This window comes from Pollachius pollachius, assembly GCF_949987615.1.
Source record: "Pollachius pollachius genome assembly, chromosome: 12".
Taxonomy (NCBI): Eukaryota; Metazoa; Chordata; class Actinopteri; order Gadiformes; family Gadidae; genus Pollachius; species Pollachius pollachius.
The window spans coordinates 20,876,978-20,888,510 of record NC_136945.1 but is presented as its reverse complement, the minus strand read 5'-3'; positions in this window follow the sequence as shown (position 1 = coordinate 20,888,510).

Sequence of the window (11,533 nt, the reverse complement as noted above, 5' to 3'; positions counted from 1 at the left end):
GGCTGTTTTGTTGTTGCTGCTATTTCAGTTGAATGGACCAATCTAGCATGCGTGCATCTGAACAACCAGATGTTCGCTTTTGATTCCTTCTCTCCTCCTTCTCTCGCCTGCCTTTACCTTGTGAGTCTGTGAATGGGGGATGTTTTTAAGAGTGAGGCCTAATACCTGTTTACGTTAAACAGCGCTCCTAGGACCAGACTGCTAGCTTTATGGAGGAGGTCTGGAACCGGCACCCTGGCCAAAGAAATCCCAACTGGGCCACTCCACGTTCTTTCCACCAGACTACACGTGGAAAGCTGAGGTATCTTAGGTTTGGCGAGAGAGCACACAGGACTCAGTGTATCCCTGCGCCAGGTTGAACATGTGTAGAGCTGTGTGTCTTGTACACATGTAGACCAGCGCCACAGGGCTATACACACATGCAAGGATTACTGGTGCAAATCAGTACAACTCAGGGGTAACGGAGCTACCAACTATTCTATAGCATGCCAGTGTTTGTTGTCCGTGTTGTTCGTGTTCATAATGTCGACACATAGCGTTCACGATGTGAACATTCGGGTTGGACTTCACCAGTTTCTTGTACTCCGCTTGAGATAGAAATGTAATATTTTGAGCCGAATGTCCCGGAGCGTTCAGCTACGCCATGCGGTTTTACTGGTGGTGAAGCGTTCAGGTAGGCTGTGGCGCTGGGGTTCAAACCAGGTGTTTTTTGGATGGTAGTCCAACACCCTGACCACTCTACACTATCCTGACACTAACCCAGTATTCAGATCAGTACAACCGACCCCGTTGGTTTGTGAATTAACCGGATGCTCATTTCTTCAGGTCAGTTCATTTCTGCAGATGAACATGAAGCGATGTAATCCACTCAATATCTCTTATGCCACGTATTCTAGCCGAGAACTCTGGCTGAATCCTCTTGACTTAATTCTTAATTATCATGGGGTCGGACAGAACAAATGCAGTGGCCGTGTAATTGCCGTGTCGTCTCTCTGTTGTTTTGTGAGATTAATTTCTGACTGGTGGTGAGCCGAGTTCTTCCACTGAAGCACGTGAGGTCATCCTTATACGGGACAACATAGCAGTGGCTGAGGTGGCCATCGAACTAAAACCCCTAACTTATTAAAGATAAAAGTCAAAGTGCACTTGCACTTCAAGATTTGTACTTAGCATTGTGTGGCATCTTATCCTAGCTAGCTTGTATTTGTGGAATGGATGAACCTAGCGATTGTTAGTGCTTGGCACTTGGTTCTATGAGCATCCTTACTGTACCGACAGCGCTATATTGTTTCTCTTTCTTCTGACATATGTACTTACTGTAAGTCGTTTGGATAAAAGCGTCTGCATAATGCCCGAAATTAAAATGTAAAAGTCAAAGTGAGGATAGACAAGTGAACAAGCCTCATTTCCCACAGAATGTTATGTTAATTGGTGACTTCTCACATCATAATGAATTTAGATGAAAACCATCATGGTCCCATTAGACAGCTCCTGAGGGGCCCTGAACTTCGCCCCCCAGTCTGGTGTCTGCTCTTCATGGTGTCTGGGGTGTTTCTGTGTCCTCAGGGAAGGGCAAGGATGCCTGGGCTGTAACCACAGCGCTTTCGTTCTGAGACCTGACAAGCAACAACATGCTGTTCGTCGGGTTTGTCATCGCAAAAGATTAGCGAAAATATGTGCAAAAATAAGATGGCCCTAGGACATGGAATACACCCATGAAAGCTCTCAAAACAAAAAGCCATGATAGCCTGGTCCTTGCACGATATCCAAAGTCTCATCTCTTTCTCTATCAGGCTAGAATGTGTAATAAGCTATTTGAGACTGTACCTTTGATTAAGGGTCAAACAAATACAATTGAGTTGAATTGAATCCTTTCGTACTTAGTTGTTTGGACAAGTTCAACTTCTCCCGTCTTTCCAGTCACATAGCTTCCCTCATTCAGATGAATCCCCTGCTCTTAAATTCCACCAAATGTGTCTTGATTAGTTTCCAGGATGAGAAAGCGTTGCGTCTGTTAAACAGTGCCTGAAGTGAAATGAGTGTCAACAACATGGAGTGCGACCAAACCAGCTGTGCTGACTCTGCATTTGAGCACCATCCCCTCCTCCACGTCCTCCTCATTTTCCCACCCTCCTCTTCCTCATCCACCTCCTCCTCTTGCTCCTCATCCTCCAGCTCTTCTCCTCTTCCTCCTCCTCATCCTCCTGCTCTCCTCCTCTTCCTCCTCCTCCTCCTCCTCTTTCTACTCCTCCTCCTCCCATGTGCTCCCTCCTCCTCACTACTCCTAACCATCAATTAAAGTGGCTTGCAGTTGTGAATAAAGCCGTTTAAATCCACTTCAACATCGGACTGACAGAAAATAATACACCAAGAATATAGCGCACAAACACTCCCAGAACAGAATAGTACACACACACACACACACACACACACACACACACACACACACACACACACACACACACACACACACACACACACACAGACACACACACACACACACATAGTGCGCACTGCCGTCCTTTAAAACTGAGGCATCCAGTTGCCAAACCAGATGCCTCTCAGAGGGCTCCCAGCTGCCACACGCCTAGTTGGGTTTTTTTGGAAGCCTGCTCCTTCCCATCAAACCACCAGCACCACCAGAGCCGGCAGGTCTGAACACTGCTCCGGGGGCGTGTCTGGAACCACCGCTATGTGATGGGGAAGGAAGACAGTAAGACAGGAGGGCGGGCGGGTGCAACCGGCAGACTCCTCTACGTGCGTGCGGGGCGGTAGAGCAAAACGGAGGCGTAGGAGGGGGAGGTCATCGTCTCTGGAGGAGAAGTGGCCGTTGGCGGGAAGGGTGGGATTCCCGCGCGGGGAGGTGGCGTTGAGTCAGCCAGGGAGTTGCTATCTCCACCGTCATCATTTAGCGGCCATCTTGGGGCTAAACACTAGCTGGGTGGTGTTTAGAGCCAAGAGGGAGGAAAATAGCCGAGTGTCGCGGGGAGATGTCTGGGGGAGGACTCTAGGTAATCTTATCGAAATACCGCCAACTAGCACTGAACATAACACTGGCCTTGCAGGTACCCAGCCTCCATCAGTATTAAGGTTTGCAGCCTAGGAATAGGAAGATGGATAGGGTGAATATGGAACCACAGGAACAACTCATGAGCAGAGATGGGTCAGAGCTTGGGTGTCGAAACTTGTTCATGTCCGAGATCTCGCTGTGGAGGTGTTGAAGATTTTTTGTGGTGAACTGAGCTGCACATTCTCTTTATGATGTAGAAGAGTGAGAGAATGTACATTTCTCTATGGATGTTTCTCCCAGTCTTCAAACCCACTAATGAAACACAAATGAATGTGGCCAGTCATGGATGCATGCATATGTAGTGAAATAAAAGGGATTAGGCTCCGCTGCTGTGATTTATGAGACTTACTGGGCATGACTCCTGTGAAACACTGGTTTTAGAAGATTATCCCGATTCATCGAATCATGAGATCTGCTAGGAATGATTCGTCTCTGTGTCAGTTTCAGACTGTGTAAAAAGGCTAGGTAATGCATTTCCTATGTGTCCCATACATCATCCCGACAGATTTATTTTACACATTTTCCTTCACCACCGCCCGTGCGTCAGACCCTGGAGTATCGGGTTGTATATTAAGTGAAATAACGACGTGTTTCTTCAGACACCTTCAAGCACTTCTATGTAATAAGGGGTGCCAGATTGGCTGAGGGAATGGAATAAACCCCCCCTTTTACGGGCGTGAAGACCTTCTCTTTCCCAGGCTCTGAACCCTATTACTGAAGGGGGCTGGGTACCTGCGAGGCCAGTGTTGTGTTCAGCGCTAGTTGGCGGTATTTAGATTAGATTAACGCCGCTAAACAAAGTCAACTCCTGCGAGCCCTCCCCCAGTCACCTCTGCCACCGCTCCCCACCGAGCTATTTTCTGCCTCCTCTCTATTTAACTGTAACTTACCGGGCGTGTCCCAAAATAAAGCACTTCCTTCTGCTTTTCAAACGCGCCCGGGGTGTCATCTAGCAGGAATGGGGAAGGTGCTTTCCTGCTCACGCCTGGGACTTCTGAATGGTTGCCAAGAAATCGTGACAGTAAGTTCACTGTGTTTACATGCCGCAAGGAGTCGTGGAAGAAAGGTTGTAATTACAGCCGAGGATTAGTGAAAGCCAGGGTGTGACGTACGCACTCTGCACCGTTTGTGTGTCTGAATGGACACTTCACTTCTTCATAGACTCCGACGCACCGCTGGGCTCGGTGTGCCGACTCGGGTTCGACCGAGGGATAAAAATAGACGCCCAATCAGCAGGGGTAATCAAGTGTGTCAGAGGCAGATGGCCCCGCCCTTCCTCCAGTCGTCAGAGACAAGGGGAGACAGCAGGAGCACGCAAACCAATCACGCCTCTCTCTCTCTCTCTCGCCCATGTGTCTCTCAGTCTCTCTGTCTCTCTCCATCTCTCTTTCTGTCTGTCTGTCTGTCTGTCTGTCTGTCTGTCTGTCTGTCTGTCTGTCTGTCTGTCTGTCTGTCTCTCTCTCCCTCTCTCTCTCTCTCTCTCTCCCTCTCTCTCTCTCTCTCTCGCTCCTATTCCCCCTTCAGTCATATTACTCCTCCCAGAGGTAAAGAGATTCAGAGAGAGACTGGGCAAGAGTAAGGGAGAGAGAGTGGGTGAAAGAGAGAGAGAGAGAGAGAGAGAGAGAGAGAGAGAGAGAGAGAGAGAGAGAGAAAGAGAGAGAGAGAGAGAGAGAGAGAGAGAAAGAGGCACTCTTTATGTCAGGTGCCAACATCAACACTGCCCAGGGTTGGTATGCAGACAGAAGACCTGCTGCTGGTCCCTCAATAACCTCAGTGTGTGTGAATGTGTGTGTTTGTGTGTTTGCGCACACACCCGTGAGACAGATCTAGCTGGGGGGGGGGGGGGGGGGGGGCGGGGTCACACCGGGTCCTCTTGCTCTGTCTACTCTGAGGAGCTCCAGTGTGAGGGAGAGAGCTCCAGTGTGAGGGAGAGAGCTCCAGTGAGAGAGAGAGCTCCATTGTGAGAGAGAGAGCTCCAGTGAGAGAGAGAGAGCAGAGGAGTAACGTACTGTCTGGAGATATTCTAACTAGCGGGCTCAGTCCTCCTGTGTGCTTCAACCCGTCAGAAAGAGCAAGTACATCGGAGGCATCTTCAGTGGAGGTAGGATCACTATCAGAGTGGCATCTTCCACACATATTGTATGCAGTAGGATAGAATATTTATATATTTTTTCCGTTTGGTTCATTTATGTTTTGTAGCAAAACACTATGAATTAGTAAGTTTAGGACTTTGGATTAGTGATGTTTATTCAGTTCATTCAAGTTTTGAGGATGACGCAATTGTTTCAATATAGTATGAATAGAATATAGTCTATATAGTATATATTGAATAGTGCTCCTGAATATAATGGAACTTTGCCACCATTGGATTCTGAGAAACGTGGAAAATAAGGTTGTCTGAGAAGTGTTTTTTGTTTTGTTCTGCTGAGTGACTTAGCGCGGTGTCTCTGAGTCACTTCTCGGTCATCGCCTTCTTGGGGAAAACAGTTTGTGGTTCGAATTGTGTTCCAAGGCAACAGAAATAGCGACTGCCATGACCGCAGTGGTGCGTCGTCTCTGTCTGTATCCGTCTCTCCGTGCAGTCCACCTCTGATAGCTCTGTGGTAATCTGCTCAGCAGCCCCTGCTAGCTGAACGCTACATCGAGCACCGTCTCACTGCCACCGAGTCTCCACAGACACCTGGTTAAGCAGATAGCCCCGGTGGATGTTTTGTCATTTAGATAAATGCTCCTCTGAAGGGCCCCTGAGTTGCCACCAGGTGTGTTGCTGATTAGCCCTCACAAGCCATTTCATAATACCCCCCCCCCCCCCCCCCCCCTTCATAATAGGCCCCCCTCACCTCCCTTCATGGCGTCGTTCCCCATCTGTCGGTGCTTTAGCTCCATCTATACTGCTTGGTTGGGGGGGGGGGGGGGGGGGGGGTGGCAGGCAGAGGCATGGCCTGTCAAGGGGCCCTCAGACCTGCGCTCTAAATCAGGCCGGCTGCCCCTGGGTGAGGAGGTCTGGCTCTCGAGGTCCGGACAGCTCAAGGTCCTCTCCATCACTCACCGAGATCTTGTCCTGTCCTCGGTCATGAGAGAGAGAGAGAGAGAGAGAGAGAGAGAGAGAGAGGAGACAGAGAGAGAGAGAGAGAGAGAGAGAGAGAGAGGCCATGGCAATAAAGCCCTCTGAGAGAGAGAGGAGAGAGAGAGAGAGAGAGAGAGAGAGAGAGAGAGAGAGAGAGAGAGAGTGCAAGCGAGAGAGAGAGAGAGAGAGAGAGAGAGAGAGGGTGGGGGGGAAGTAAATTATATATAGGGAGTGAGCGAGAGATGGTAAATTGATTGGGTGAGAGAGATGTGGAAGAGAAAGATAAATATAGAGGAAAGGGAAAAGAGCGGGAGATGGAGAAAATGGAGATGGTGAAGAGGGCGAGGGGGGGGGGGGGTAAGGTGTGTATAGGACTGAGATTGCAGCCCCAGCTGTTGTGTCTTTCATCTTCTACCCTTCTGTTCCCTGCTCCTTAAGTGATCGCCCTGCCTGGTCAGCCAATCATTAGGTGTGTGTCTGTGTGTGTGTGTGTGTGTGTGTGTGTGTGTGTGTGTGTGTGTGTGTGTGTGTGTGTGAGTGCCTGTGTGTGTGTCTGAATGCCTGCCTGTGTGTGAAGTGGGAAGGTCATAAAGGGTGCAACACACTAAGCCTATGTGTGGGCCTGTGTGTTTGAATGTGCATGCATACACACTTACGTTGCCGATGATGCTAGCTTGCTAAGGTCTAAGGTTGTCTAAGGTCACTCCTTTGGGTGTCTGTGTGCAAGTGTGTTTGTGTTCACCGGCTCCCGGATGGATCAAAAGCAGAGAAAGAATTTCCCCCAAAAAAGGGACAATAAAGGATGACTTGACTTGACTTGCTACAGTGACTGTTAGCACGCTAGCACGCTAGCAGTCATGCTACAGAGATTGTTAGCACTGGTGAGTCATGGTTGGACTGTTTACTCTCAGCCCTCCTCTGATTGGATCATTTTTAACAAGTGTTGCCTTCCCCTGCCATGCTGTTTACCTGCAATACAGCCCCCTCCCCCCCCAAACCCACCACCCTTTCAAAGTCAAACAGTGTTAGTGTCTGTCTGCCTGAGACAGCGTCTGAGCACGCTCAGACGGGAGAGCAGAGCGTGTATGTGTGTGTGTGTGTGTGTGTGTGTGTCTGAGTATGTGTGTGTGTTTGTTTCAGTACCAGCGTAGCATGCCCTATGAAGGGGCTTTCTCTGTGCATGATATAGACAACAAACCATAATGGTTTGATACCCTGGTGACTCAACATCACGTCACAGCCTGGACTCAGAGCTCAGCTGCTTGTTGTTGTGTTTCTCGCGAGGAGTTATTCTGGGATGTTTTGTCCGACAGTCATGGCTTTGTGTTCTCTGGCCAGGAAACTCTGGAAACTGCGCCGTTCTCCAGCTTCGATGCCTCCTCCATTATCTCCGCTGAGACTTCATGTGTGTTTGAGTACGTGCGCGCTCCGTAGTAAACGTGCACGTCCTTCGTGGAGCCCTGGAGTACCGCCTCTGAGAGACGCGTCTGTCCGTCACCTTGGTCGCTTCCTGTCCAGTGGCAGTTAATCCCCGGGGGAAGGGGGGGGGGGGGGGGGAGAGAGAGAGAGAGAGAGAGAGAGGGAGAGGGGAGGGGGAGAGGGGGGCAGAGAGAGAGAAAGAGAAAGAGGGGGAGAGAGAGAGGGAATGATTGCTTGGGCGATGGGGAGAGACAGGAAGAATGAGTCAAGGTGAAAGAGAGAGAGAGAGTGAGAGAGAGACATTCAGAGACAGCGTGCGAGAGAGAGGGCGTGCGAGAGAGAAAGAGCGAGAAAGAGAGAGCGATGCACAAGGTAAGCTGGAGGCAAAGGGGAGAGGCAGATCAAAATTGGGACGAGAGAGAGACAGAGAGGGAAAGAGAGCGATGGAGGGAGAGCGAGGGTAAAGTTTGAAAGAGAGAGAGAGAGAGAGAGAGGGGGAACAGAGCTGGGAGCAGCCTAAGACAGCTGGAGTGGTCTCCCATGAAGGCCACACGTGGGCGGGATCTGAGCTCAGGGATTAGAGGGGCTGGACATGAGCCAACACAGCTTTGCTGCACACGGCCTGCAGGGCCGCAGTTAGCTAATTCTGGCCCCGGCCCCACTGGCAGCGCGGGGGGCCGGGGCCCCGTGGAATGATGCAGCAGGAAATTAGCCAAGAGGACAGCAAAACGCCAGCCGGGGCTGGAGCTCGGCTGGCCACTTCAGAACCCAAGCTGCATGGCGAGTCTTTGTCGCCGGACAGGAAGTGAAGCTCTCACAAGAAATAGCCACTTAAGTCTGCACGTTTCAGCGCACACACACACACTAACGGCCTGATGTCCAGAGGAACACACAGGAAGGGTATACGGAGAGTGGTGGTGTAATGGAAAACTACTTTTATTACCCTGTACTGGATTCCTCGCTAATGATTTAGTTTGTTGGCACATTCCTGGGTCAGGTGCGTGAATAATAGGAATTAGAGAGCCTGTTTCCCAAGCCCCACAGAGCAAATGCACTCGAACAATGGAGCGACTTCTTTTGATCAACTCCTAAGTTCCCCTTACAGTGAACAGGGCAAGGCGTGCCTCTCGCCCTTTTCTCTAACATTTTGTGCATTGTTATCTCCTTGTGTTGACTAGTACTGCCTGTTAATCTTTGTTTATAACCTGACACCCCATGGATACGTCTCTGCATGCTATTGTCTTAAAGTTCACTAGGTTATTCTAGGCTGTATGTAGACCTTGTTCAACCTAGCGGCCATGTTAGTCAGTTGACCTACCTGACCTTCTAGAATCTTTGAGGTAACCATGAAAACCCGACCAAAATGCATTCTAAGTTAATGGAATGCAGAACTAAAAACAATGCGGTGCATGAGTCGTCATTCTTTCCAGAGATTCCAGACATTTCAGCCCCCAAGCTAACCAATATGGCTGCAAGGTCGGGGAAACCAAGTGTGTTCCTTGGCATTCAGAAACAGAGGTCAATCGATCACAATCACAATCCCCCCCCCTACCCCACCCCCAAACCCACCCACACAAATACACACACACACACACACACACACACACACACACACACACACACACACACACACACACACACACACACAATCCTACCAACCAGAGCAGAAAATTAAACACCTTCTTCCCGGCCCTGCTGTGGCAGACCCCGACCTTTGTATGAAAACAAAGAACCTGGGTACTCTGTGAGGTTTGTTGACCACTGCCTGACCAAGGGGGTGGCGATGGTGGCTGGTCTTCGTGCCAACAAAGATGGCGGCTAGGTAGTGGACGTGGAATGAGAGCGGGCAGACGACATCAGAGACAGCTGAGCGTGGGATTAACCACTCACAAGCACACTTGTGAAGGTGTCCTGTGTTAGGACAGGCTGTCAAAACAGTCGAGAAACACACGTACTGTATGTTTGTACATGCTAATGGACTTATGCAGGAAGATGTAATGGGGAGGATGTTTGACCCCCATCGGATATTAGGATCAGGGTTGGATCCTCAGTGTCCACACTCTACCTGTAAGCATCCTGGAGGAAGATGCCAAGCCCGTCCTTGCTTCTCGATGTTGTGTAACTGACTTCAGTAAACGTCTGGTCGGAGACAGCCTCTCCATCATGATACCTGCCTCAGAATCAACAACACTCCCCATCCAATGACTCAGTAGTTGTATCTTGCCTAGCGTGTCAGCACCTTCTCTCATACTCATAGCATACTTCTCTCAACAACAACTGTCTGATCGGACTATCCGCAGCCCAGACGGCGGTAACAACAATAAACACCCCCAGCATCTGATGCTAGACAGCTGCTTCACGGTGTCCCTCTCTGCATGGTCACACACGCGTGCGATGCTGCCTCCTGTTAGCCCAGAACAGGTTGGAGCGAGTGACCGAGGCTACCTCCTGTTAGCCTCTTAGCCCAGAACAGGTTGGAGCGAGACGCCACTCGGGCCGGATGGAATTAGGGTTTGTGAGATGGGTCAGGTCCCGGGTCAGCTCATCAGGTTCTGTTCCGATAACGGTTGTTATAATTAGCATTACGATGTTCAAAAACATCTGTTTTTTCTGGTTCTGATTTTTGTTCCTAAACATTGTGGTTTTAGGTGAGCTTGTCCTTTGGATGTGTCCCACCTTTCACATAATGTCATGACTATCCCCTTTTTTCACCTTATACATTAAAGCTCTAATTACGTCCTTCCCTATGGGCATTGATGGTGGAAACTGCTTCCACAGACAGATATTATATTATTATATTGCAGTTATTTTTGCATCGACTGGTATTTCCCTCAAAAGGTATTTTTGACGGTTAAAAAGTGATTGTATTTTTTGTTCAGATTGCACCTCGCCCGACCCACACCCATTGTTCGGCCGTCGATGATGTCATCGTTGGAAAATGCACTCCCATTTTTGTGGTTTTGGATTTCAAGATGATAAAAAGCGTCACCAGAGTAAGGGGAGAGCACAGTCAAAACTTCCTGCGTTATTTAGAGGTTCAGCCAGGCATGCAGACTGCAGCTGCTCTATTATAAATACCTTTTCAAAGAGCGGCACAACGCAACCGTCGGCTCGTCTGGTCTGAACCCGTCGGTCACACTCTCACACTCTACGGCCCGATGGTGTGTGGGTGTCCATACAGTATGAGTACAGTATGTAGGCTGTACTCATACTGCATGTATAAACACAGTTCCTGCAACGTGAAACCAAAGAGTTCAAATCTCACGACATTGGTACCGCCACCAATGCAACTTATCCAAAATGTGCTGTGTGAGTGTATGTATGCCTGTGTGTGTGTGTGTACGTGTGTGTGTGTGTGTGTGTGTCTGTGTGCGCGCCTGTGTGTGTGTGTGTGTGTGTGTGTGTGTGTGTGTGTGTGTGTGTGTGTGTGTGACGACCTCACTCTGATCCGCAGCTGAAGTGGTTTATCTACTCTGGGGCTCCCCCCCACGCCATGCCTGGACCGCTATTAATAACACGTCCGCCTCTCTCCGGATGGTCGCCGTCCTGACGTACACCTCCCCATTTCCTCTTCCTCCCCCTCTCCCCCCCCCCCCATTACCCCCTCACCCCATGGGTCATCAGTTGGAACTGGTTTTCTCTGGAGAAAATCCCCCCTCCCCTCCGCTCTCCCTTCTCTCCCCTCTCACTTCCCTCCTCTCCCCTCTCCCTCCCCTCCTCCCCCTCCTCTCCTCTCCCCTCTCCCTCTCCTCCTCCCCCCTCTCCCTCCCCTCACTCCCCCTCCTCTCCTCCCCTCCTCCCCTCCGTCTCCCGCCACAAGGACTCGGCCAGAGCTGGGACCACAGCGGAAGGGGCGATCAGTGGAGAACGTGGGAGAGAGAGAGAGAGAGAGGTAGAAGGAAGGAGAGCGGGAACGGACGAGCGAGAGAGGGAGACGACAGAGGGTAGGAGGAATAGAGAGGGACGACAGTGACAGA